The 24,059-nt window shown below is 38.9% G+C and overlaps 1 protein-coding gene across 1 annotated transcript in view; it reads left to right on the top strand.

Annotated features, from left to right (window-relative positions):
* The first annotated feature begins 7,412 nt into the window (after positions 1-7,412).
* The window catches only part of CDH17 (cadherin 17), a 776,088-nt gene continuing 759,441 nt past the window's right edge, over positions 7,413-24,059 (top strand). The window contains exons 1-2 of the mRNA XM_044067353.1: positions 7,413-7,534; positions 7,741-7,788. The gene's annotated coding sequence lies outside the window, so the exon portion shown is untranslated. The remainder of the gene's footprint in view (positions 7,535-7,740; positions 7,789-24,059) is intronic.

Below are 24,059 nucleotides of genomic sequence, written 5' to 3'. Positions count from 1 at the left end.
TGTAGTCATAAGAATTTAAATGAAGTGCAATACACTGGATTCAGACCCAGGACTATAGGTTGCAAATTGTAATGCATGCAAGGCATTTAACAGACTGAGCTACTGAGTTGGTGCTGCAGTAGGTGTGTTTGCAAGATACATGCTTTCTGATGGGTATGACATATGACATTCAAATGTCTGTCATGATCTTGTAACCTCAATCTGTAATGACATGCCAGTACTGTAGCAGACATTTATTTCTGTGATAACCATTCCAAAACTAGGGGGCACAACTGTGGACATTCTGCAAGAGTCTATACAGCTGACAGCTATACCCGATATCCAGGCCTCACGTACATACATCATTATTTATTTGGCTGTGCACTGATGTAGTGTCTGCATCACAGTCCCAAGTACACTGCCAATTTTCAGAATATATGTACCTGCAGTGTGTCAGTGGTAATCAGGATATGTGGATTGAAACACTTGTTTTAATTGAGAACTGAGTGGCCTAGTGGGCTAATACACTGTGCTGTAGTTAACAGGGGCCCAGATCCAGGACGTGGCAGGTGTGATTATTTTACAGATGTCCCTAACACTATTGGAATACCAGAAAAAGCACTTTTAAGCAGTTTTAAGCAGGATTGTGTGGGTTTGTGCAGAGCACCACACCACTTAGCTCCACTTAAACCCACACTAATTATAAAAAAAGAAAATAAAAAAAGGGGTGATAGGAAAGTCGTGAAATGGGGGCAAGCAGGGGGAAAAGCATACTGAAAGCCAGGTAGGAATGTGCAGGATGGGTATAGGAAAGGACCATAGCTCTCCATTCATTGTACAGCAACAGCTGTGCAGGTTGTACAGAATTTGGAGTTTAGAGCCTCACACCCTAGAGAGAGGGGTGAGGGCAACATAACTGTGTTGATTAATTCATGTAATAATTAATTGTGTCCAGTGGATGCGGGGTGCAAAATAGAGAGTTATGTATGAGGCAATATTTTTTTGTGCTACAGGTGACCATTATTTTTTTAAGGAGAGAGTGGAATGTTGTGGAAAGGATATAGGTACATGTGGAGAGGTAAGTTGAGTAGGAGAGGTTGCATTTACAGATAGATAGGACAGACAAGGCAGCATACAGGGGTGGTGTGTGACACATGAGGGGGCGTAAACACCTTGAACAAGGAGAGTGTTGTGAAATCAGAGATCCATGTACCCCCAAATGGTAGCAGTGTGACTGACATCCCCACCTATTGGCAATCAACACTGCTCCTTCAATGCCCAGAAGGTGGCTGTGCTGGAGGCTGAGCTGGGGCCACCTTGCCCCTCCAGGTTGGCCAGTCTGCCCTCAGTCCAGAGCATGTGGTTCTCATAACCACTATGCACTATCCTGTGCACCATCACTGATAGCTGATCCTGGGTGACAACCCCCATCCGACACTGTTCCTGAGGTGTTTCCACCTATAGGTGGTACAGGGCCAGTAACATAACATTGCATAGCATATGGAATACAACAATAAATGAGATAACAGTCAGTACAGTAACAGCATGCCAGTAACAGTTATGGCATAAGGCCAACAATATAGGTAACTGAACAAGACATGTTAGTATGCAACCATTGTAATACATAACAATAATAAAACACAAGGCTTAACATAACATTTTAAGAACAACATATGTTAATAGTAAACCATAACCGATGTATACCAATAATACATTATGATGAAGATAAGGGGTGGGGGCAGAGAGAAATATAGTCCATTAATACCAGTATATGCTATATAGTTTGCAACAGTACTGTTATATACTAAACAGGTCTGCCCTTACTTTACATATAACAGTGCCATATAGCTTCTGTAGCACATACATACCATTCAAGCTATCCACATGGGACAGTAGGGACAGTATGGAACAAGTTGTAACACCTTCAGCTACATAGCTACAGAGGACTATTACATGTCAAGGGGACTTATATGACTATCAAAGTGTACTGTGGACTGATGTAGTTTAACTGTGCTATTAACATAATTATGTCAATGATAGATCTGTGACAGAGGGTTTAGGCAACAGTGATCACAGTCCATGACAGCATGACACTTGAGAGACATGTATCATGCACAGTACAGAGAGTTTACGACTGTCATGCTGTCTTTGGCAGGTATGGGGTTAGACCATCAGCAGGCATTCACAGACACACCAGGCATACAGCCATACCCGGATTACACATTTTATTTATTGTATTAACTTTTATTAATATTGTGCTTGCTATCTTTATTGTCTAAAGTTGTATCACATTCCTGAGCAATGCTGTTAATACTCTAATACATCTGAACACACAAATTATTAACCCATACTAAGGGCTACTGCACCCATTTACCTGTAATTCCTCTGGGGAGAAAATTTGTTAACAATACATAACTGATTCAATAATATTTACCTGTACCTGTCACTGGGTTCGAACCCTGGTCTGTGTCTGACAAAATGTACATCAGACACAGCATTTATCAAACTGAGCTACTGAGCCACTGCTACATATTGATTAATTGATATTTGCCTAGAGCTCACCTGGCAACAAAATATGACCTGGTAATAGAGGTAGGGTGTTATACAAGACTGCAGCGACAGTTGAACACACATGCATGAGATTCATGCATGACAGAGATACCAGGTGAACTGTACATTAGTACATAGAATGCAGGTGGAGACAATAAACCCCTAATGGGTGGAAATATCTGTGATGTATACAAACCATACTGGAGTGCTGGGTTGGCTACCTGACCCATATAGAGTTGCAGATGGTATATTTGCAGTCTACAGCTATTACAATTTCATATTTACAAATCCAAAAACAAATGTAACAGTGTCCAAACTAGCCGTAATCTTTTATTATAAAACATAAGCGCTTTCAGGTTAAAAAAAATTTCATTTTATAATAAAAGATTACGGTCAGTTTGGACTCTGTTTCGTTTGTTTTTGGATTTGTTTTTACAAGAGGTTCGAGAGGAGTCCTTAAGGGAAGCTAAGAGGCTTGTGTTTTGGTACAGTTCCATATTTGCCTGCAGCACTGTACCTCAGAGCAGGAATGCATGTAGCTGAAATGCAGTGGTTAACACAAGACACTTGTGATATACACAATATACTTTGGGTGTTCCTGATATTGCTTCAGATCTTACTGCAAAAGAAATGCAGAACAAATGTCATAATGCATACATCTTGTAGTAAAGCTCTGAATCTACAGTTTAGCAGAACACTCTTTCTTAGCTAACCTGGAGTCACTTAGTGGTATTCTTTGTCTTTTTACTTCAGAGCAGATGTAATACCTGGTTTCATGAACAACAGCCCAAAATGCGCACATATTGCACAACACAGCTTTATTAGGGGTGACTTCATGCAGTAATTGGTATATTTTCAAGTCTTTATTGCAGAACAGTTCATATAATGCAGGTGTTGCAATACAGCTATAATTCCACAATTAATGCAGTAGAAACTTTATTTCCTTAACATTAATCAGGTTTCATGCTTTCACCTTTATTGAACTATACGTGGCATTACTCACTTATTTCAGTCCAGGTGTATGACCACATTCATTGCAGTGCAATCAAAACTGTATATATCTAATGGCAGTTAATAATTTACTCTTTCTTGCTTATATTACTATAGATTGCAGGATACATCTGTACTCACCACACTCACGGTCCAACCTGGCCAGGCACCCTGCATGGGCATCTAGGTTGCAAGCTCTCTCCTCTGCAGCTGTAACAAGAGAAGCACACCATTATGAATACCTGTCTATCACACATTCAGATTACATATTCGTAAAACAATGCTAACAGTACTTACAAGTTGTGGGGCATTCCCATCCTAAGCATCCTGGACCCAGGTGTCCAGAAGTCCCCTCTTCCATTGCTTCAGATCATCATAATGATGTTGGACCTGCTCACCTGTGCGGGGGATACTTGTTGCACTGGTAAGATCATGTGCCAGCCAGTCACAAGCTTCTGACTTCTACTCTGATCCCTGGTACTAGCCCTGCAGCAGCCAGATGTCATGGTATTTCACAAGGAGTCCAACCATGACCCTGGACTCTAGAATGCCCCACTGCTGCACCCAGGAGCACAAACCCTCTCAACACCTGCCATAGATCCTGCCAAGTTCAAATTCCAACTGGTTCTGCTGTATTCCCACCTGTTGCACTTAAGTAAGCCTGTTTTCCCATCCTTTACTGCCCTTGTGCAATTTTTAAATATGTGGCACGTCACTTAGCACTGCGCAAACCCACTGAGCTCAGCTGAACAGTGCTTAAACTGGCAATGCTCAGCAATGCTTAGTGGTGCAAATACCAGCTTAGCTGAGCAATTCTTAAACTGGCATTGCTTAACAGTGCTTTGCACCACTTAGCAATGTGCAAACCAGCTAAGCACTGCTAAACATTCCTTATTTAAGCAGTACTTGGCAAGGCTTAGCTGTGCTTAGCAGAGCTTAGATGAGTGTAGCAAAGCAGGATTTAAAAATACTTCTCATAATGAGTATTTGCAAAATAACTTGTCTGTATATTCAAATCCTGCACCTACAACACACGTGGCTGTCACTCTAACCATTTGGCTACAAGGATGTGTGGAATGCTGCTATACTTTTATATATACCTCTCCACTACATTTAACCACCACTGATCACCGCAGTGTGCCACTCAAACCTGCTCAGCTATGTTTAAACTTGACCTTTGCAGTTATAATTAAATGTATCCAGTTTCTATTTTTAGATGTTTGGCATGTGTCCATTGCTGTGTGCTGCTCCGCACAAAAATGACAAAAAAAAATTAAGAAATAAAGAAATATTAAATACTTATGCATACATTGATATCTGTCAGTTTGACAGTGCAGGGAGTGTGGTACTCATCTCTGAACACAGTAATACACTCCCTACACTGATTCAACAACTGTGTTACACAGCTCTCCCTCAGTGATGCACCTTCATTTCTATCCATGGTGTGCTACCGAGGGGGTACCATGTACATGTCCTTGGTACTTTCTGTGTAGGCTTTACACTATGCCTACACAGATTTTATTAAATCCCCAGGTGTATCTGTGACTGCAGCTGTTTATATTTATTACTGATTAATAATAGTAAGCAGTAGTCTGAAAAAGTAGTTGTGAAAACTCCTAAAGCTACGTTTCCCTTCATATGCTTAACTATTTTCAAGTATTTTATGCCTTTTCCACAGCAACATTTGTACATACACACATATATATATATATATATATATATATATATATATATATATATATATATATATATGGTTTAGTATCATTTGTTCGAACGGCAAAACATTTGCCGTTCGAAAAAAAAGAAAAATAATACCAAATACAAAATTCTGAACAGCCGCAATGTTGACCCAAATGTAACTCAGACTCCTATATGACATATCACATTTTTGCATTTCTGCACCCCCCTGTGGGGAGCTGGGCCACCCACACCCCTGCTATTAACATATTCTAACTTCAAGATTGCACTACAGTGGGTATATGGATGAATTTGCAATCCCCACTGTACCGCAATCTCTGTGCAGATAGTTGAATACACTTATGTGAATGCACTACTGCATTCGCAAAAGTGTGTTCAACTATCCCATCCATTTCAATTTTGTGCACTACATTCTGATTTTCGGCAGCAGTGCTGCCGACAGACTGTTGTTCGCACAAACCATAGTAAACCTCTAGATATATATATATATATATATATATATATATATATCTATATATATATATATATATATATATATAGATATATATATATATATATATATATATATATATATATATATATATATATATATATATATATATATATATATATATATCTGTGGGTCTATGTTGTTTGCTCAAAATCCCAAAATCTCGAACAAGCAACATTGGCACCCATAAGAGCGAAACTGCACTACCGCAAAAGTGCATTATCGCGAAAGACTGTTTTCCGAACTGCCAAAAAACAAACTAAATACTGATAAAAATCAGTATTTTGAAAGGGAGCAAGCCCCCTGCACTCCCCACACCCCCTTACTTAAATATACTAACTCTGAGATTGCACTAAAGTGCACTAATGGGAAAAATTCCCATTATGCGCTGTATGCAGATCTCCATGCGGTCCAGTCGAGCTTTTACAAACTCAATCATATGGGGTTGGCCATATGAAGTTCAAGATTGTGGGAATTCGACCATTTGCAGTAGACCTATATATATATATATATATATATATATATATATATATATATATATATATATATATATATATATTTATAGAGAGAAAGAGAGAGAGAGAGATAACATTGACTTTAGATGATTGTCACTGTTAAAGTGACACCCTGACCTCTTGTGCAAAAGTGGGAAAAAGGGGTTGTGAATGGATGGATGGATATATATGTATATGGATGTAAGGCACTAGATCAACTGTGTAGCTACACAACACATAGAATCCAGACTTGAAAACATCAAAACTACAAATGCTGACACATTCTCTGCATGCTCCAGGGATTACCCCAGAGCAGAGCAAACCAGCAACTAGTGCCAGCCACCCTGGACCCCTACACCCCCTGTTACTTATATATGCTAACTCCATGATTAGATTACATAATATCCAGGGAAAGGGAAAATTTACCTACTTGGGAAACGTTGATCTCACACATCTGTCAACTATCTGTGTGCATCAATCAACTGGTGTTGACTTAGTCACAGTCAATCCAATGTCCTACACTCATGGGTGTATGTGTATATGTATATATATATATATATATATATATATATATATATATATATATATATACATACATCAAAACTGAGCCACAACCAAAGCAAAAAAAAGACCTAACAGAGAAAGAATGACAGTATTGCATTTAAACAAAGTGCTTGCTAGGAGTGCTAGTATTCATTTTTGCATGTCTGCCTGATATAGTTGGAAATTTGGCTACCTTAAGTTTATATTGAATTGGTTTCCTTTGTGGCAGAATACATTAGTAACAGGATGGTCCACACTTGTCCACTCATTGATGCAGAAGGACTCACCTTTTTAATCTAAGAGTATCTGTAAGAATGTCTTCTCTGGTTCGATCCTCGGCTGGGGGCCTTCTGAGCGGAGTCTGCATGTCCTCCCTGTGGTTGTGTGGGTTTCCTCCGGTTGCTCCGGTTTCCTCCCACATCCCAAAGACATGCTGTAGGTGGACTGGACACTCTAAATTGACCCTAGGCATGAGTGTGTGTGTGTAAAACTCCACTGCCAATCATGAGCAGAGCAGGTGATCCGCTGTGGCGACCCCTAACCGGGAAAAGCCAAAAGAAGAAGAAGTATCTGTAAGAATGTCAAATAGCTCTTTTTTCATTCTGAAAAAAAAGACTGTTCTGTCAGCAATAGTTTCTGTGGCTCCACCCTTCTCTCTAAAGCAAAGACATGATTACAAATGGATATGCTATCTATTAACATAGTAATCTGAAAAGTACTTTCTGGTTTGCATGCACTAACCTGTCATTGAGTACTAACTCATAAATGCACACACAAGGGAATATCATTGGTAAGTCTTTAATATTACATTTTCAATAAACTTACTGCAGTTAATATCTCACTAGTGGACAAATATAGGGTTCAGATCCTGCCAGGTGAATGAGAGAATTTTTTTTTACTATGCAAAACAGGTGTGATGCATTCAATAAAATTTATGGTCTCTATAGTTAGTCACTGACTGCAATAAATACTGTATCTCTGTATGTTTGATCAAAGGTTACAGAGACTGAAGCACTCAGGAAAGGAGGCAACAATCTCAGTCATGTAAGTTGTCTAATTTTTGCAATTTTTGGATTTTTCATGTTGGCAAAATAAGTCAATTTGTTTTATATTATGCTGTGCCAGTCATGTAAATGATTACCCATTTAATCAAAATAGTTTAATTAAAAGGCTGGAAAGATATTGTACTTCTCTCCGTGTTATCAAATGTTAACCTCTGGTTGTATGGCAGCAAAGCCGAGAACTGTGGAAAACAATGTAACTGTTATATTAAAATGCTTTTACAAACATAAGTACATCTGTTACTTTTTAAACTCTATAAAAGTTAAGTAAGAAACTTTTCTAGTGTAAAGTTTATTGTTTCTATTTTTGTTGTACTGTTTCGTACCAGCCTTCTGTTGGAAGACTTTTTAATTAGAGATTATGGGAGGTGCTCTTATAACAGTTACAATCGTGCCATTTTTTTTTAAATTTCCATGTTGTGCAAAATAGCTGTGCATGAAAACATCTATCTACGTTTTTCTGAAGAAGTTCCACATCATTAAAAGTGGATGAAAGCGCTAGCTTATTGTGCCTCAGTGTGTCTCAGTGTGTCTCTTGGTTGGATCCTGTTTTTTTCATTTTCAAAGTTACTAGTTTGTGCTTTCCAGCTTGGTTTACTATCTACTTTCATATTTCCATTTTTACATTACACATTTTATTGAATTGTGAGTGACAGAAATGGTGAGTTAGCAGAACTGTTCACATTTGGTTTATATGACAGTTTTCATTGTGAAGTACAGTTTGGAACAAAGTAGGAAGTGAGAGGCATGCTATGAATTCTATAAAAATATAAGCTCTGTATAGTAAACTCTGTATAGTATGCTCAGATATTTTGCTTTTTTTAAGTAGAATAATGTATAAAACATATTACAATTCATTGTTTTATTTTGTTTCTAAGTTTAATGAAAAAGGATGGGTAATAATTGCATTTGGAAGGGGCTGAAACAAATGCCATAAAAGACATACTGCTAAGCATACCTCTCCACCTTTTGCTCAATAATTCTGGACAAAGCCAAAAATAGTTGGGGTCCAGGGCCCCAACTCAAAAATCATTTTATTTTTAAATATTATTCTAATGTGTTTAAAAAGTTAAAAAAAACCATCAGATTTTGCATCAGCATGCATCCTTTGAACAATAAAATGTATGGAACTCTGTCTGGCATTATTGACTGAATATAATCCTCAGTAATCCAGAACATCAAAATAAAAAAAATACAAGAGATAGGACCAGAATATGAGGAAAATCAGGGCAATTCTACAACATTCTAGACAGCTGATTGCCATGTTTTAAGTGATACAGCAGATAATGATACTGAATTATTAGCAGCTTGTTATATTAACACTTTTGTGACATGTCATCTCACTTGGACTTTCCTGTTTCTCTTCACCTATGTGCTCACGCACATGTATGCACACAAAGACACACACACACACACACACACACACACACACACACACACACACACACACACACACACACACACACATACACACACACACACACACACACACACAGACACGCACGCGCGTACACACAAACCCACACACACACACACACACAGACGCACGCACGTACACACACACACACACACACACACACACACACACACACACACACACACACACACACACACACACACACACACACACACACATGCACACTCAAACACAAAGGCTTTTTCTTTCTCATTCTTTCTGTCTTTCTCTTGCTACATATCAGATACTTCCATGCTTCTGAAACATGTGGGTGCATATTGGTAGAAGTATGGCAGTATCAATGTAAGGAGTGCTACAGTCTTAAATGTCTTACACCTTGAAGGTAAACTTCTGTGGCATTCAAACCACTTTTAATGATATACATCCATTCAAGTCATGTTTTGCACATCAGAGAGCACATATCTGTGAATTAAAAGCATGCCTGAGTTAGTAGCAGTTTTTGAATGTAGATATAATGTTATAGCCTCACTTGCACACAGCTGTTCATAGGTTCATAGGTTCATAGGTTCATACTAGGCTATCTGCCCAAGGGCATTTATAAGCCTAGCCCATAGTTATGTGGCTTTCGCCACCCCTTTAGTTTGAATAAAAACTATGCCTATCATTTTTCTGTGCCTCTGTCAAGCAGTGACACTGAAGTCATCCCTGGGGTATATCTGCGATCTCCCATCCATTGGTCAAGATTCCTCTTGAACAAGGCCAGCGAGGTGCTCTGCTTCACATGTACCGGGATTTTGTTCCACAGCATAGGGAGTCTCTGGGTGATGAATCTGTCCCTCCAGCACGTTCTATTTATAACCATCTCAAGGTTTAAGTCTCCCGCCCTTGTGGTTCTGAGGGATCTAGATTTTTTGAGGTGAAGCATATTCATCAAATCTGGGTTTGACATGGCCTTATATGTCAGGCACAGGTCACCTCTGAGCAAGCGGTATGAGACTGAATAGAGCTGGAGTTCTTTCAGTCGGGCATCATAAGACATATTTTTGAGACCCTTTATCCTTTTGGTGAGGAACTTTTGGGGCCTTTCAAGCTGCAGCAGGTGTCTGGTCAGATACATTCCGAACGAGGCATTGTACTCAATCTTAGGTCTAATGAGTGATGAGTACAGGGGGATGATGACCTCCCTTGATCTAGATGTGAATCCCTTCATGATCAGGTGGACGATATAGAAGGTTTTCCTAACTACTTTAGTAACATGAGTGTCAAACGAAAGGCTACTGTCAACTTGGGTCCCAGATCTCTGATGACTTTTTCTGTGCTCAGTGGATTGCCACCTATATGGTAGCTAGGGGTAACCTTGTTTTTCCCGAAGGGTATGACTATGCATTTTTTGGCGTTTAACTTCAGGCCATGGCTCTGGCACCAGTTATCCATTTCTGTGAGGCCCTTCTGGAGGATATCTGTGTCAGATGTGTTTTCGACTATGGCGCCCAGTTTGCAGTCATCTGCAAACTTTGTCAGCCATAACCCTCCTGTGTTTGCTTGTACTTCAGAAAAGTAGATGCCGAACAAGAGTGGACCCAGGACTGAGCCCTGTGGGACACCACTTGTGACAGGCTTTGAGTCTGACATGGCTCCAGCAACTCTGACCCTGTGGGTTCTGTCACTTAGCCAGTTTGCAACCCATCTTGTGATGTATGGGTTTACATTCAAGCTGATGAGTTTTTCGATGATACCTGAGTAGGGTATTGTGTCGAAGGCCTTTGCCAGGTCGAGGTAGGCTGTATGGACTGTCTTTCCCTCATCAATGGCCTTGGTGACTGTCTCAAAAGTCAACCAAGTTTAAGAGGCAGGATCTGCCTTTGACAAAGCCAAACTGGGTTGGATCCAAAGTCTGCAAGTTCCCCATGTCTTTATTTATGAGTTCCATTATGATCCTCTCCATGGCTTTGCAGATAAGGCTTGTCAAGCTAATGGGGCGGTAATTTCCAGGGTCTGTGGAGGCACCGCCCTTATGAAGTGGGACCACAGTCGCCATGCGCCACTCCTTGGGTATGTATCCTGAGGTGAGGCTAAGATTAAACAGCTGTCCTAACTGTGGGTTTAATTCCTCGTTGAGTTCATGAAGCACACAGCCGGGGACACCATCCGGTCCCATGGATGCTGTGTTTTTTGCTTTAGTGAGTGCAGTTCTCACCTGGGCGTTGGACATGTTTGGGGCGCTACAATCCTCTGGAATAGATATCTCTCCTTTTGGGGAGGGGAGAAGTTTGCACTGAACCTGTCAGCCAGTATGTTAGCAATGTGTGTAGGTTCAGTAATTTTCACATCATTTTGAACTAATTCTGAGCATATCTGGGAGTTTCCTCCTAGGTTACTAACATAGCTAAAGAAGGCCTTATGATTGTCTTTAGAGTCCTTGGCGATTTTTCTCTCAAAATTTGCCTTGGATGATTTTATGAGAGCTCTTAGTTTTTACTTATAATGATCAAAGGTGTCTTACCTTTCAAGGATTTTGCTCTATCTTGTAGTAGCTTCCTCCTTTTGTTGTAGAGCTTGTTTATGGCTGGGGTCCACCAGACTGGACGCTTGCCTTTGGTACAGAGAGTCTTAGTTTTGTTTGGGATTGCCTGATCCATGCAGTCCTGTAGGTGCTGGTAGAAGGCATTTGTAAGTGATTCAGCGGTTTGAGTAATGTTTACCACTGGCTCAGGGGCCTTAAAGGAGACCACACTAGATTTAGAAGTGTGAAATCGGCTTTTGAGAAGTTTTTCACTGTGGTCTTTTTTGGTTCAGGTGGGGGCGGGATGAGGACCTCCAGCGAGATTAGTTTATGATCTGATCTCACCAGTGAGGGGTATACTTCGGTGTTGAACATTTTGATCCCATGTTCGTGATGATGAGATCAAGTATGTTTTCTCCTCTTGTGGGGATGGTGACTAGTTGTTCCATGGCATTTGAGTTTATGAACTCCAGGAATCTTTGGGTTAGAGTGTTCGGGCTTGAGTAGTGTTCCCAGTCTACATTAGGGTAGTTGAAGTCACCTAGTATGATGGTGTTTGGAGATACATTTATCCCCTCCAATGTTTTCAGGAAGGCCATGTGAGGTTCCTGAGTTTGAGAGGGTGGCCTGTAACATGCTCCAAATTGCAGAGCAGTCTTGCCTATGGTTAATTGCACCTGGATGGTCTCCGATGCATCGTGCGTTGCCACCAACCTTGAGGTGTGGGTGTCCTTTATGAATATGGACACCCCCCCCTCCTTTCTTGGTGTTGTCCGGATTTTGGGGCCGGAACGCATGATATGAGGTGAAACCTGTTAGTGCTGGGGTGCTCTCAGGAGCCTTGAACCAGGTTTCTGTCACAGCACAGACATCGATGTTCTCCATATTGAGAAGGGCCTCGAGTGCATGCATCTTGAGATTGAGACTTCTGGCATTGAGCAGCATTACCCTTAGTTTTTTCCTTTTGGTGTTCTAGGGTGGTAGGTTTAGAATTTGAGCCTTGCCTAAAAAGGCACTATGGGGGTGGCAAGAGCCTTTGCCAATATCCGGAAGCCCAGGGTGACAGGTGCAAGCCGTCCCTTGGGCAGCGTGGCTTGTCCAGCATGTCATCCCAGGCAGACAGACATTGGATCCCCTTTGAATGACACCAGAATTTAAGCCAATTATTAAAGCTGATCATCTTATCACTGTATTGTGGCATCATTCTAGGTGAAGGTAGGATACTGCTCAAGGTCAGGGTCATACCTGCCTGGGCTACATAATCAGAGAGCTCCTCGATGTCCCTTTTCATGTAGTCCAAGGAGGTACGTCTCAGGTCGTTGACACCAGCGTGGACAATGACTGAGTCGCACTTGTACCTGCTGTTGAGAAACCTGAGTGCTTGCGTTATGTGGCGGATTCTAGCCCGACAGGCAGCTTACTGTGACCTTCTCCTTACTCAGTCTGGTGAGCGGACGCCAGTGTGTCTGACTATGGAATCACCAATGACAAGTGTGTCTGGCATTTTGTTTGGCCTTAAGGGCTGTGACTGTTTGACACTCTGACTGTGTGGTCTATGTGTTGCATGTGTTGGGTCGTGAGGTGGTAGTTGTTTGGGTGTCTGCTTTGGTGGCCTCTGCTGTTTTGGTAAATTTTGATCAGAGCCTCGAGTATGTCTTTGTGTGAGTATGTGTATGATTTGAAGTTGTGATGGTACCATGTGTGACTGGGTATGTATTGTGTGTGGTTACCTTCTCCTCCTGTCTGGTCTTGCCAGTCCTATGTTGAGAGAGCTCAGCCTCCAGTTTGGCCGTATAGTTGCATCTCTCGCATGTATTTGTGTTTTGTGGGAGAAGGAGAGGATTGTCTGTGTACATGAGGCAATTGTAACATTGCCTCAATATTCCCAGGTTCACCAGTTGAGCTGGAGAGGACACTAGCAACTGATCCCTCGACATACTAGAAGTAGTAGATAAAGAGACTTTCAAAGGACTCCGGGGAAGTGGGTTTTAGGCTGGTGGGGTACTATCTATAATAAGAGTGCTTTATCAAGGTGCAAGTACTGTAGGAGTAAGTGCTAGGCTTTACAGATAGAGAATAGTCTACTTGGGAATCAAGTAGAGATGAACTTTTCAGTTATAGGATATGCTGGTTAGATCAGCAGTACAGCTCGAGGAAGGTAGTTCTAAGGGAAAATTTGAAGAGTGGAATTTAGATGGCCCGAATAGTTTAACCTTGTTTAACCGCCGCTGCTCTTGTGTGCAACAGTGGCAACTCAGCTAACGCTTAGCGTGTTTTATAGCAGGGGGCTGAAGGGAGCTAGGAATTGGCCCAAAACGACCAATGGACTACTAGTTTCTGGCTGAAACTTCACCAAATCGGACAAAAAGGCCCCCACTAGCCAAGAGATAATTACACAGAGTAAATGTTTCAGTTTATACAATAGCCTAAGACAGCAAAGCACTACAGAGTCAAATGAAAGTTTTTAAACAGATAAGAATTTGTGAAGATTCTGAATAGACAAAGTGCTTTATATATATTAAATTATAAAAACAGTAATCTGTAAAAATAATCAAAAGATACTTATATTTTGTAGCTCAGTTGCGGTCAAACAACTTCTCCAGCCTGCACTGTGTGACTACAAGAAGTCACTTGGAAGTGTTTGCATAGGTATATTTATACCCAAGCAGGATTTTTCCTGAGGTGGATTGCAGATGTTGGAGGTGTGACTGGGAAGAAAGAGGTAACTGGGAACATATTTTTTGTATCTGTGATGAGTTGGCAGACTTTAAAAATGCCCTGCAGACTACTTCATCAGAAATACTGGGTTAGCAAACTGGTGCAACTAAGGAAATTATGTTTTTATTTTTTTTTAGCTCTGATACAGAATTGGAATTGCCTTGACATAGTAAGGCTTTGCTGAGTTTAATTCTTATGGCTGCCAAAAAAGCAGTTACTAAAAAATGTAAAGCAAAGTCTAAACAAACCGTACTAGAAGCAGTAAATAATGTAACAGAAATAAAAGAAATGGAACTATGATCCTTAGAAAAGGGATGCAAATTACAAAGAATAAATTGGAAATGTTGGAACAATACATGCAGAATGATATTTTGGAAGAGGAATGAGGTTTAAGAGAAGGCAGGAAATAAATGAGCTATGTAATGTTCAACTGGCAATGACTGTATAGATGATTACATAGGATGTATAATGTTTGCAACTGAAAATATGTCAATATGGTTTGTTTTTATTTATATAAATGTATGATTGCCTATGTCATAAGCAATAGTTTCATGAAGATGTTTCTTGTTTAAAAAAAAAGAAGTTATCAAGTCCCACAGGGCAGTCAGGAACATAACATTTGAAAAATAACAAGTATCTCTAACTGCACTCTAGCTGTATGCTCAACCTGGTAGAAGGCCTTCTCAACGACAGCCCCAACATTAGCCATGGATGCTGTTTTTTTTTCTTTTATTAAGGGTGTCATCTTTTCATTATCCACCATTTCATTAAAACCAATACCACTGAATAAACAACAATGAAAACCACCATCATTAAAAAAACAAAGAATCTCTGACCCACCATTTGTATTTAGGTTTTTATTTTATTTATTTATCTATTTATTTTACATTTGTTGACCGGGCTAGTCTAACCGGATATATGTCCATTTTTAGTAGAGGCCCAGGGAGAAAAGCTCCAAGCATCAGCAGTGACAAAGAATACAATATATAGTCATAGTCAAATGAATTACAGCACATTGTTTACAATGAGGGTCAGATACACTTGTACAGAGCCATTTAGTGGGTTTAAGCTAAGATAAAATACAGAGAGCAATCAAAATAAAAAAAATAAATTTTAAATTGTAAAAATATTATTTTTTTTTTTTCAGTACTAAGAAGGAAATCAATATTACAGGTAGGAGACATAGAACAGTGGAGTGGAGAAGTGTAGAGAGAGCAAGAAGGAATGAGACATCAGTCAGGGTTCAAGCAGGGACAAAGCCAGCGAGTTTTAAGATATTCTTTATAAAGAAGAGTGGAAGCAAGGGCGGAAAGTTCACTAGGAAGCTGGTTCCAGCTTTTTCCTACTGGGTTGGTGAAAAGTGAGTCCCCAGCTTTGTTGTTGGATTTAATAGTGGAAACTAGAAGCTTATAAGCTGAGCGTAGTGTTGCAAGATTGTTGTAGGGGGTAATCAGATTAGTAAGGATTGGGGTATTATTAGGGTGGTAAAGGATCTTTTGGGTGATAACATGTTGTTGACACAGTAGTTGGTTCTGCAGTTCTAACCATCCCAGTTGTTTGAGGTTGTGACAGTGGTGAGTTCTAAAGAAGGTGCCAGTGGCAAATCCGGCTATGTCATTGTAACTGGTGGAAAGTTTCTGAGGTTGCTTTTAGATAGGCTGGTATATATTGCAGAAGCATAGAACAGGGTAGAGATCAGGTGGGTCTGGGCAATAGTGATTCTGGCTGAAGGGGTATGGAAGGGTTTGATTCTGTAAAGGGTGCCTAGTTTTTTGTTGACAGACTTTATTGTAGAATTATTATGGTCATCATAGCTGAGGTTGTTATCAATTGTTACTCCTAGTAGATGGGTTGTAGTGTCAGTGGATATGTTAGTTCCATTGTTAGAGGTTACTGTGAAGTACAGTTGAGGTGACTTATGAGTAGGAGCAAAGAGCAATAATTTTGTTTTTTGGGGGGAAGGAGGCAGTGTTGCATGGACCAGTTTTCAACACTGTTAAATACTGTTTGGGTGAGGGACTGGAGTGAGGTTATAAACGTGGATGAACAAATTAAAGTAGAGTCATCTGCATATTTTATGCAGGTGGCTTGAGGAACTTTGGTATGTAGATCCTTAATAAAGAATGAAAAGAGAAGAGGTCCTAAAATAGAGCCTTGTGGTACTCCAATGTTCACAGAGAGGGATGTAGAAAGATTATTATCCCAAAGAACTGCTTGCTGTCTATTTTCCAGATAGGATTTTAAACCATTGTAATGCTTGTGAATCAAGTGATTGGGCTTTTAGCATTTCAATAAGCATGTTATGGTTCACCATATCAAAGGCTTTTGAAAGGTCAATAAGTAGTGCAGAGGAAAAAGTGTTATTGTTACGATTTTTGTTTATGGAGTCAGAAAAGGATAGCAGGATAGTTGTTGTGCTATGTAATGGTCTAAAACCATGCTTGCAGTTGGCAAGTAAATTATTTTGGAGAGGGTTGTCAGGTGGTTGTCTGTGTATGCATTTTTCCATTATTTTAGCTATTGGAGAGAGTAAGGCGATAGGCTGAAAGTTGGAGAGCTTGGTAGATGACCCACCTGTATGTAGAGGGATGATGTGGGATACTTTCCATATGGAAGGGATTTTGCTTTCCAAAATTGTTCTATTTATAAGGACGGAGATGGGATAGGCAATGGCTTTAGCTGCAATTTGCAGGCATTCAGCTGGAAGACAGTCTGCAGAAGGGGAGCGTGGTTTAAGTTTTTGAAGGAGGTTGCAAATGAGCGATGTAGGTACAGGTTGTATATGAAAGGTTGGAGATGGAGTATTAGTGGTATTTAATGGGGAAGTGGTAATAGGTGGTAAAGTATTAGCTAGGGTTAGAATGACTTCAGTAAAATAGTTATTAAAGGCATCAAGAATCTGGTTAGAGTTATTATGGTTGAATCCTGAAGGGGCAGGAATTTTAGAGTGCCCTGGCTGAAGAAGTTTGTTAATGCCTGACCAGAATTTTTGTGGGTTTTGTTGGTGGGTTTGTTGGAGATGAAGGTAATAGTTTTTTGCCTCTGAGAATGTCTTTCTTGGTGGCATTTCTTAACTGTTTAAAGTAAAGTTGATCTGATGGACTTTTGGAGGCTCTCCATTTGGCCCAAATTTTATTTCTGAGGAGGATCTTTTGCCTAGTTTGTTTTGTGAGCCAGGGGGCAATTTTGGTCCTTATTTGGGAAGAGCAATAGGGGGCATGGTAATCTGGGATTTGAAGGAATCGAGTATTAAAGTAGGTCACTGCTTCATCAAGTTGAAGATGAAACATTGGTGACCAGTCACATGCTTTCAGTTCATTTTGGAAGCTTTTTGGCTTAAAGAATTTTTTGAAACCGGAGGTTTTAAAAATATTTGTTTAATAATATAGGTTAGCATATGGTCACTGATATCATCAGGAAGGGTTCCTGGTTTATAAGTATCAAGATGGTTGTTGAGAAGGATCCACTCTAGGGTGGTTTCCTTACTGCTTGGCTTATGGATTCTAGTAGAAGTGGTTATTATTTGTGAGAATCCATGAAGATTTATGTGATTGGTAGGATTAGGGGAACTACAGGTTGCCCAGTCTATATTAAAGTCACTTAACACAATGGTTTCCTGAGGTAGGTGGGTAGAGAGGTAACTAAGTATGTTTTCAAGAGTATTGATATTATTTCCAGGGAGGAGATATGTGCAAATTAGATAGATTTGGAGTTGTTGATTTGAAGTTTGGCAGTAAGGGTTTCTGCACTGGTATCTGAGGGTAGGAGCACATTGAAGGGTGAAACTTAGAGTTTAGATTTATACAAAATGGCTACACCTCCACCCTTTTTGATTTTGCAGTCACATCTTAGGATATTATATACAGGAGGGGTAATCTCCTGGTCCAGAGTTGAGGGCTTTAGCCATGTCTCTGTAATACAGAGAATATGGAATGAGTGCACCTCTGAGTGTGCACGTAGGTGGGTAATTTTATTCTAATGCTACGAATGTTAAGTTGAGCTATCAGGAGGAAGTTAGACGGTCTATTTGGGGTAGTGAGAGCAGGAGATGTTAGGTTGTGTGGGTTATTGGGAATATTAGTATTGGGGCCAGTGTTTGGATGAATATCACCATCTAATAGGGGGTGTTGTTGCGGATATTGTAAAAACTTAAGGATTTGGTAGTAATTGTTTAGGGTTTTTTTGACAAGGAAGTAAGTAACATGGGTAGATCTATGGTACTATGGAAGTATATAGACAGAGGTGGAAGTTATGTTACTGTGGTTGAGGGAGTTTATGCGAGAAACTGGTAGAGTTTGCTGGTAGGGCTGGTGTTGTTCAGGAAGAGAAAAATGTACAAAGAAGGTTAGTGTGTATGGTATTGTAAGAGAAGCAAGAGTTGTAGTTAAGAGTAGTAGGGGGCATGGTGATCTAGGATTTGAAGGAATCTAGTATTAACGCCCCCTATCGCTCTTCTTGTGTCCATTTTATTATTTTGTGAAATTTGTGGTTATAATAGATGTGTTTCATTACTAGCTCACTGTGTTTTATTAGATTGAATTAAAGTGATTTCAGTAAAATGGCATGTTTTTTTACCTTTGTTTTCTGAGAAAGTCTACCTGTGTAAAACCCTTTCTCAGAGGAGACCTGGAAAAAAAAGATCCATATTGCATATTACAGTCATTTTAGATAATACAGCATGAACTAAAGGCATTATTTAACATGTTAACATATCTGTACTTTTTGGATTGTCCTAACAAATGTATAACTTGGCAAAATGCAGGGAATAACAGCACTTCGTATCAAATAAAAATATCTATAATACAAAAACATAAATTCAATATACACAGGATAATAAAACAAACATTGTATATGCATATTATTTACATAAAGATGCAGATGTACTTGAGACATTTGCACAAGGGCCCAAATGCACAATTTCTATTATATATATATATATATATATATATATATATATATATATATATATAGGTCTATTTTAGTAGACTGAAATCCCACTTACCTGACTTTAAAAACATTGATGTTTCAGTGATTCCTATTTTGGTGAAAGTCTATGTGTGGGAATGCAAGATTAGTGAGTATAACAGAATGTGTGATTGAAAAGTATATCTGGTTAATGTTTTTATGAGTGATTATATAACTGGCTGATGAAATAGTTTTTTGAATGCAAATTTTTTTTTTGTCGATAGCATATGTATACATAAGTATTAAATTGGAAAAATGAAACTTGTATGGATGTCAGTTTACCTAAACTAAAAGAGCCTAAAATAATGGAGGTGGTGCAGAAATAGGGACAGAATTTAAATAGTGCTGTTACAAATGTAGTAATTAGTTAGAATAACAGAATTTGCATTAAAAAAATCTGATGTGGTGTAGTGGTAGCGTTGTTGCCTCACAGCAAGAGGTTCTCCCATTCGATTCTCGGCTGGAGCGCCTTCTGTCTGGAGTCTGCATGTCCTCCCTGCAGTCGAGTGGCATTCGAAAGACATGCGTAGAATGGGTGTGCCTTCGTTGAAGGTTATGCATTGAGCTGGCACCTCGGCACCTGTAAAAAAATCTACTGCCAATCATTAGCGGACCGGAGTTCTACTGTGGTAACCCCTAACCGGGAAAAGCCGAAAGAAGAACAGCAACAGAATTTGCATTAGCATGCATTTTCTAAAAAGTATGAAGTCTGAAATAAAATTTATGTTATCATTTAATTACTTCAATCTTCAGTAATTTGCCAGCAAACAACACATTTTATGAGGAGCAGACGAAAAATATAAGGCAAAAATCTGGACATTCTGTGAAAATCTGAACAGTTGGGAGGCATGGTTTTATGAATGTACCGCAATAAAGAAAAGGTAAATAATACCAGTAAAGCACACCTCCAACTTATACAAAACAATACATTGCAGCAAAACTCACAGTGAAATCAAATTCTTGCACTACATCTTCTTTGTCTACTTATGCAGGGAGAACATGACCATAGCCATGGATGTGTGTGTGTGTGTGTGTGTGTGTGTGTGTGTGTGTGTGTGTGTGTGTGTGTGTGTGTGTGTGTGTGTGTGTGTGTATGTGTGTGTGTGTGTGTGTCATACCTCTCAACCTCTTAGAGCAAGAAATTTGGACAAAGCCATAAATAAAAGTGGGACAAAGGTCCAAAAATAGGGAAAGTTTTTAAATATTGCTCTCACAAACTTACAAAGTTGATGGAATAACAGGTTTTGCATTAACATGAATTTTCTGAAGGGTATGAAGTCTGAAACTCAAATGTCTGTCATTATTTTCTAACTTCAATCTTTAATGATTTCCCACTAATTTTTTGACAGAAAACTACAATCTTATGAAAAAATAGACCAAAAATATGAGGCAAAAATCTGGACATTCTGAGAAAATCTGTACAGTTGAGAGGTATGTAATAATATGTGAGTGCATACATGTGTGCATGCTTTTGTGTGTGTGTGTGTGTGTGTGTGTGTGTCATTATAAAATCAAAAAGTTAGCAAGTGTGTGTGTGTTGTGTGTGTGTGTGTGTGTGTGTGTGTGTGTGTGTGTGTGTGTGTGTGTGTGTGTGTGTGTGTGTGTATGTGTGTGGTTATAAAAATCAGTAAGTCAGTAAGTATGTGTGCGTGTGTTGTGTTTGTGTGTGTGTGCGTGTGTGTGTGTGTGTGTGTGTGTGTGTGTGTGTGTGTGTGTGTGAGATTATAAGATCAGTAAGTCAGTAAGTGCCTGTGTCTGTGTGTGTTTGATTAAAAGATTAGTAAATCAGTGAGAGTGTGTGCATGTTTGTGTGTGTGTGTGTGTGTGTGTGTATATTTTATATACATTTAGAATAATATATCACTAAGAAAGCTCCAGTAATCTTTTATAGTGAAAAATAATGGACTTGGAGCCAACATTTTCTTCTCCCAGTACGCCTCCGTTGGCATAATTGGGGGTCACAATAACCCCACACAGTTTCTGTAGATAGAAAATTATGTTATGAAGCTGAAAAAAATATGAGTAAGAGCCTGATCAGTGGTTTTCTCTTATAAAACTTTATAGTATATTTGTTGAGGATATATTTTTGTATGTTCAAAAGAATGAATTAAGATTGATTATATATATATATATATATATATATATATATATATATATTTTTTTTTTTTAATTCATGTATTCTCATGATTCTGAGGCTATCATCTTCTTGGATGTTATAATAAAGGAAGAGGTGAGTGAAACTAAGTTAATTCAGCAAATAGTACCTAGTTATGTTTTGATAGCATGCATCTGTCTTATGTAAAAAAAGAATGTTAAAAATCAGATGATTAGGTTTCATCACCTTGCACTACATTACACTTAGCTCTTAAAATTAATTTTAAAACTATCTTAAAATTTATTTTAACACTATAACAAAGCAGTTTATGGGCTATGTACATTTAAATCAGCATTTTATACATATTAAAAGCACTTTTCAATAAATTAACTTTATAGTCTTTTCAATCAATCTTGCCTCTAGAACAATTCTTATTATTGGTTTGGTTTTATAATAGTTGACCATATTTGAAAAATATAGCAGGACCATCTATGTTGGGTGTCCAGTCTTCTGGTTGTCCATTTTCTTGCAACTCTATCTTTGACTTATTTGTTTGCTAAAGCTGTCCATAATTCCTTATATACAGCTTACCATCATCCTTGTAAACTACCTCAATATTGTGAATTTAGTTACTTTTTAGAAGTTCCAGCTTCAGCCTAGGTATTTTCAATAGATTTTGAATTCATACTTTATCTCCAAGCTGTTAGGCTTGGTAGTGTTGTGCAGCCTCTATTAAAGTAGTTCTATTGCAGTTTCTGCTGACTTCATCCCAGTTTTACATTTACTTTATGTAAGTTTCTGGATATCACTAAAGCAGTCGAAGCTGGTAACATACTTTAGATATTATGTAAATCAAGAGTTGAGCTGTTGAGAGAGAGAGAGAGAGAGAGAGAGCTCTATGGTCTGAAATTGTGAGATAACAAACCTTGTAGTTTTTCCTGCAACTGATTGTAATGAGATTATTCACTATTTGGATAGTTCTCACTATTTGTATATTGAACTGAAGGTACTGTGGATGGGATATTACATGCATGAATTCCCAGTCATGCATAAATCATCTACATTCCTGATTTGTATTTGTGGACCATTGTCAAATATAAGAATGTCATATAACCTTAGCCTTCAGATTATAGACTTTAATCCATAAATTGCATTTGTACATATGTTTGCTGATCTGATTGCTCCAGTAGACGTAGAATAATAGTCCAAACAGATAATATTCATGTTTCCCTTAAATGAAACAACTTTGTACTCACTCTGTTCCCTGGATGATTTGGACATTTCCAGTTTAAACACTTTTGGTTTTTAAACATAACTATCCCTAGTTATTTCTCATACAAACTCTCAAGCATGATTTCTCAGTGGATTGGGACCTTATATTTTGTCATCTTTGAACACCAGGTCATGGACAGAAATTATTTCTTCCATGAAAAACAGAAGAATGAATTTCATTTATTACTCACAATCTTTGCTAAGGCCTCTTTCAAGTTAACATCCTTCCAAAACAGCATTCCTAACTGTGTCAGCACTATTTTTTCCTCAGTCATTGATAACTTTGGTATTACCCAGACATTCTTTATTTTGCCTTATAGCAGATTTTTAATGCTTCTGTTGTAAATATCTGCTATGTATTCCTTACCTGCATTGTATCTTACTTTTGGGTGATTTTGCAGTAGATTAAGCAACACTCTCTGTAGTTTCTCTTAAGGCTTTCTACATATGCTTTGGAATTGTTTGTAGTCTTACTTTCTGAACATCTATAATGCACATGCACACACACACACACACACACACACACACACACACACACACACACACACACACACACACACACACACACACACACACACACACGTGTATATATATATATATATATATATATATATATATATATATATATATATATACACACACACACACACACACACACACACACACACACACACACACACACACACACACATATGCATATATGAGTGGGAGCAAGGATTGAGCCTTGATGGGCACCTTTAATGAGTTTGGATGAGGGGAAGAGGGAAGAATATGCTTTGACAGAGAACTGTCAGTTTGATAGAAAGTTATGAAACTATGTTATAACAATTGATTTCTATGCCAAAGAGATGGTGCAGTAGGACTGAGTTGTTAACATGACCAAATGCTTTGATGAGATCAAGTGCCACTTGTCAGCTGTCAGCTATTCATTGCTAGTAAGATTTCATCTATTAGGATCCATATGGCTATCATTGTGCTGTGGCCTGACCAGAAACCATATTGTCCACATGAGAGAAGTGTGTATTGCAGATGTGCTGCAGGAGTGCATGAGTTTTTTCAAGAAGTTTCCTTTGAACTAGAATGTTGGAGATGAAATGATAGTGACAGATTTTGGAGGGGATGAAGAGCTATGCAGAGGGATTGCTACTGTGGTTTTCCATATGTTTGGCATTGTGTTTTGTTTTAGGCATAGATGAAGAATGTGTATGAAAGGGAATAGAATGAATTCTCTACAGTGGTAAATGAACCATGGGTGAAGGCCATCAGTACTTGGTAGGCTGTCAA

The sequence above is a fragment of the Protopterus annectens genome, chromosome 3.part1 (assembly GCF_019279795.1).
Source record: "Protopterus annectens isolate FY-2018-M chromosome 3.part1, PAN1.0, whole genome shotgun sequence".
NCBI classification, from domain to species: domain Eukaryota; kingdom Metazoa; phylum Chordata; order Ceratodontiformes; family Protopteridae; genus Protopterus; species Protopterus annectens.
Note: the sequence above shows the minus strand (reverse complement) of the source record. Positions and strands in the feature narration are given on the sequence as shown.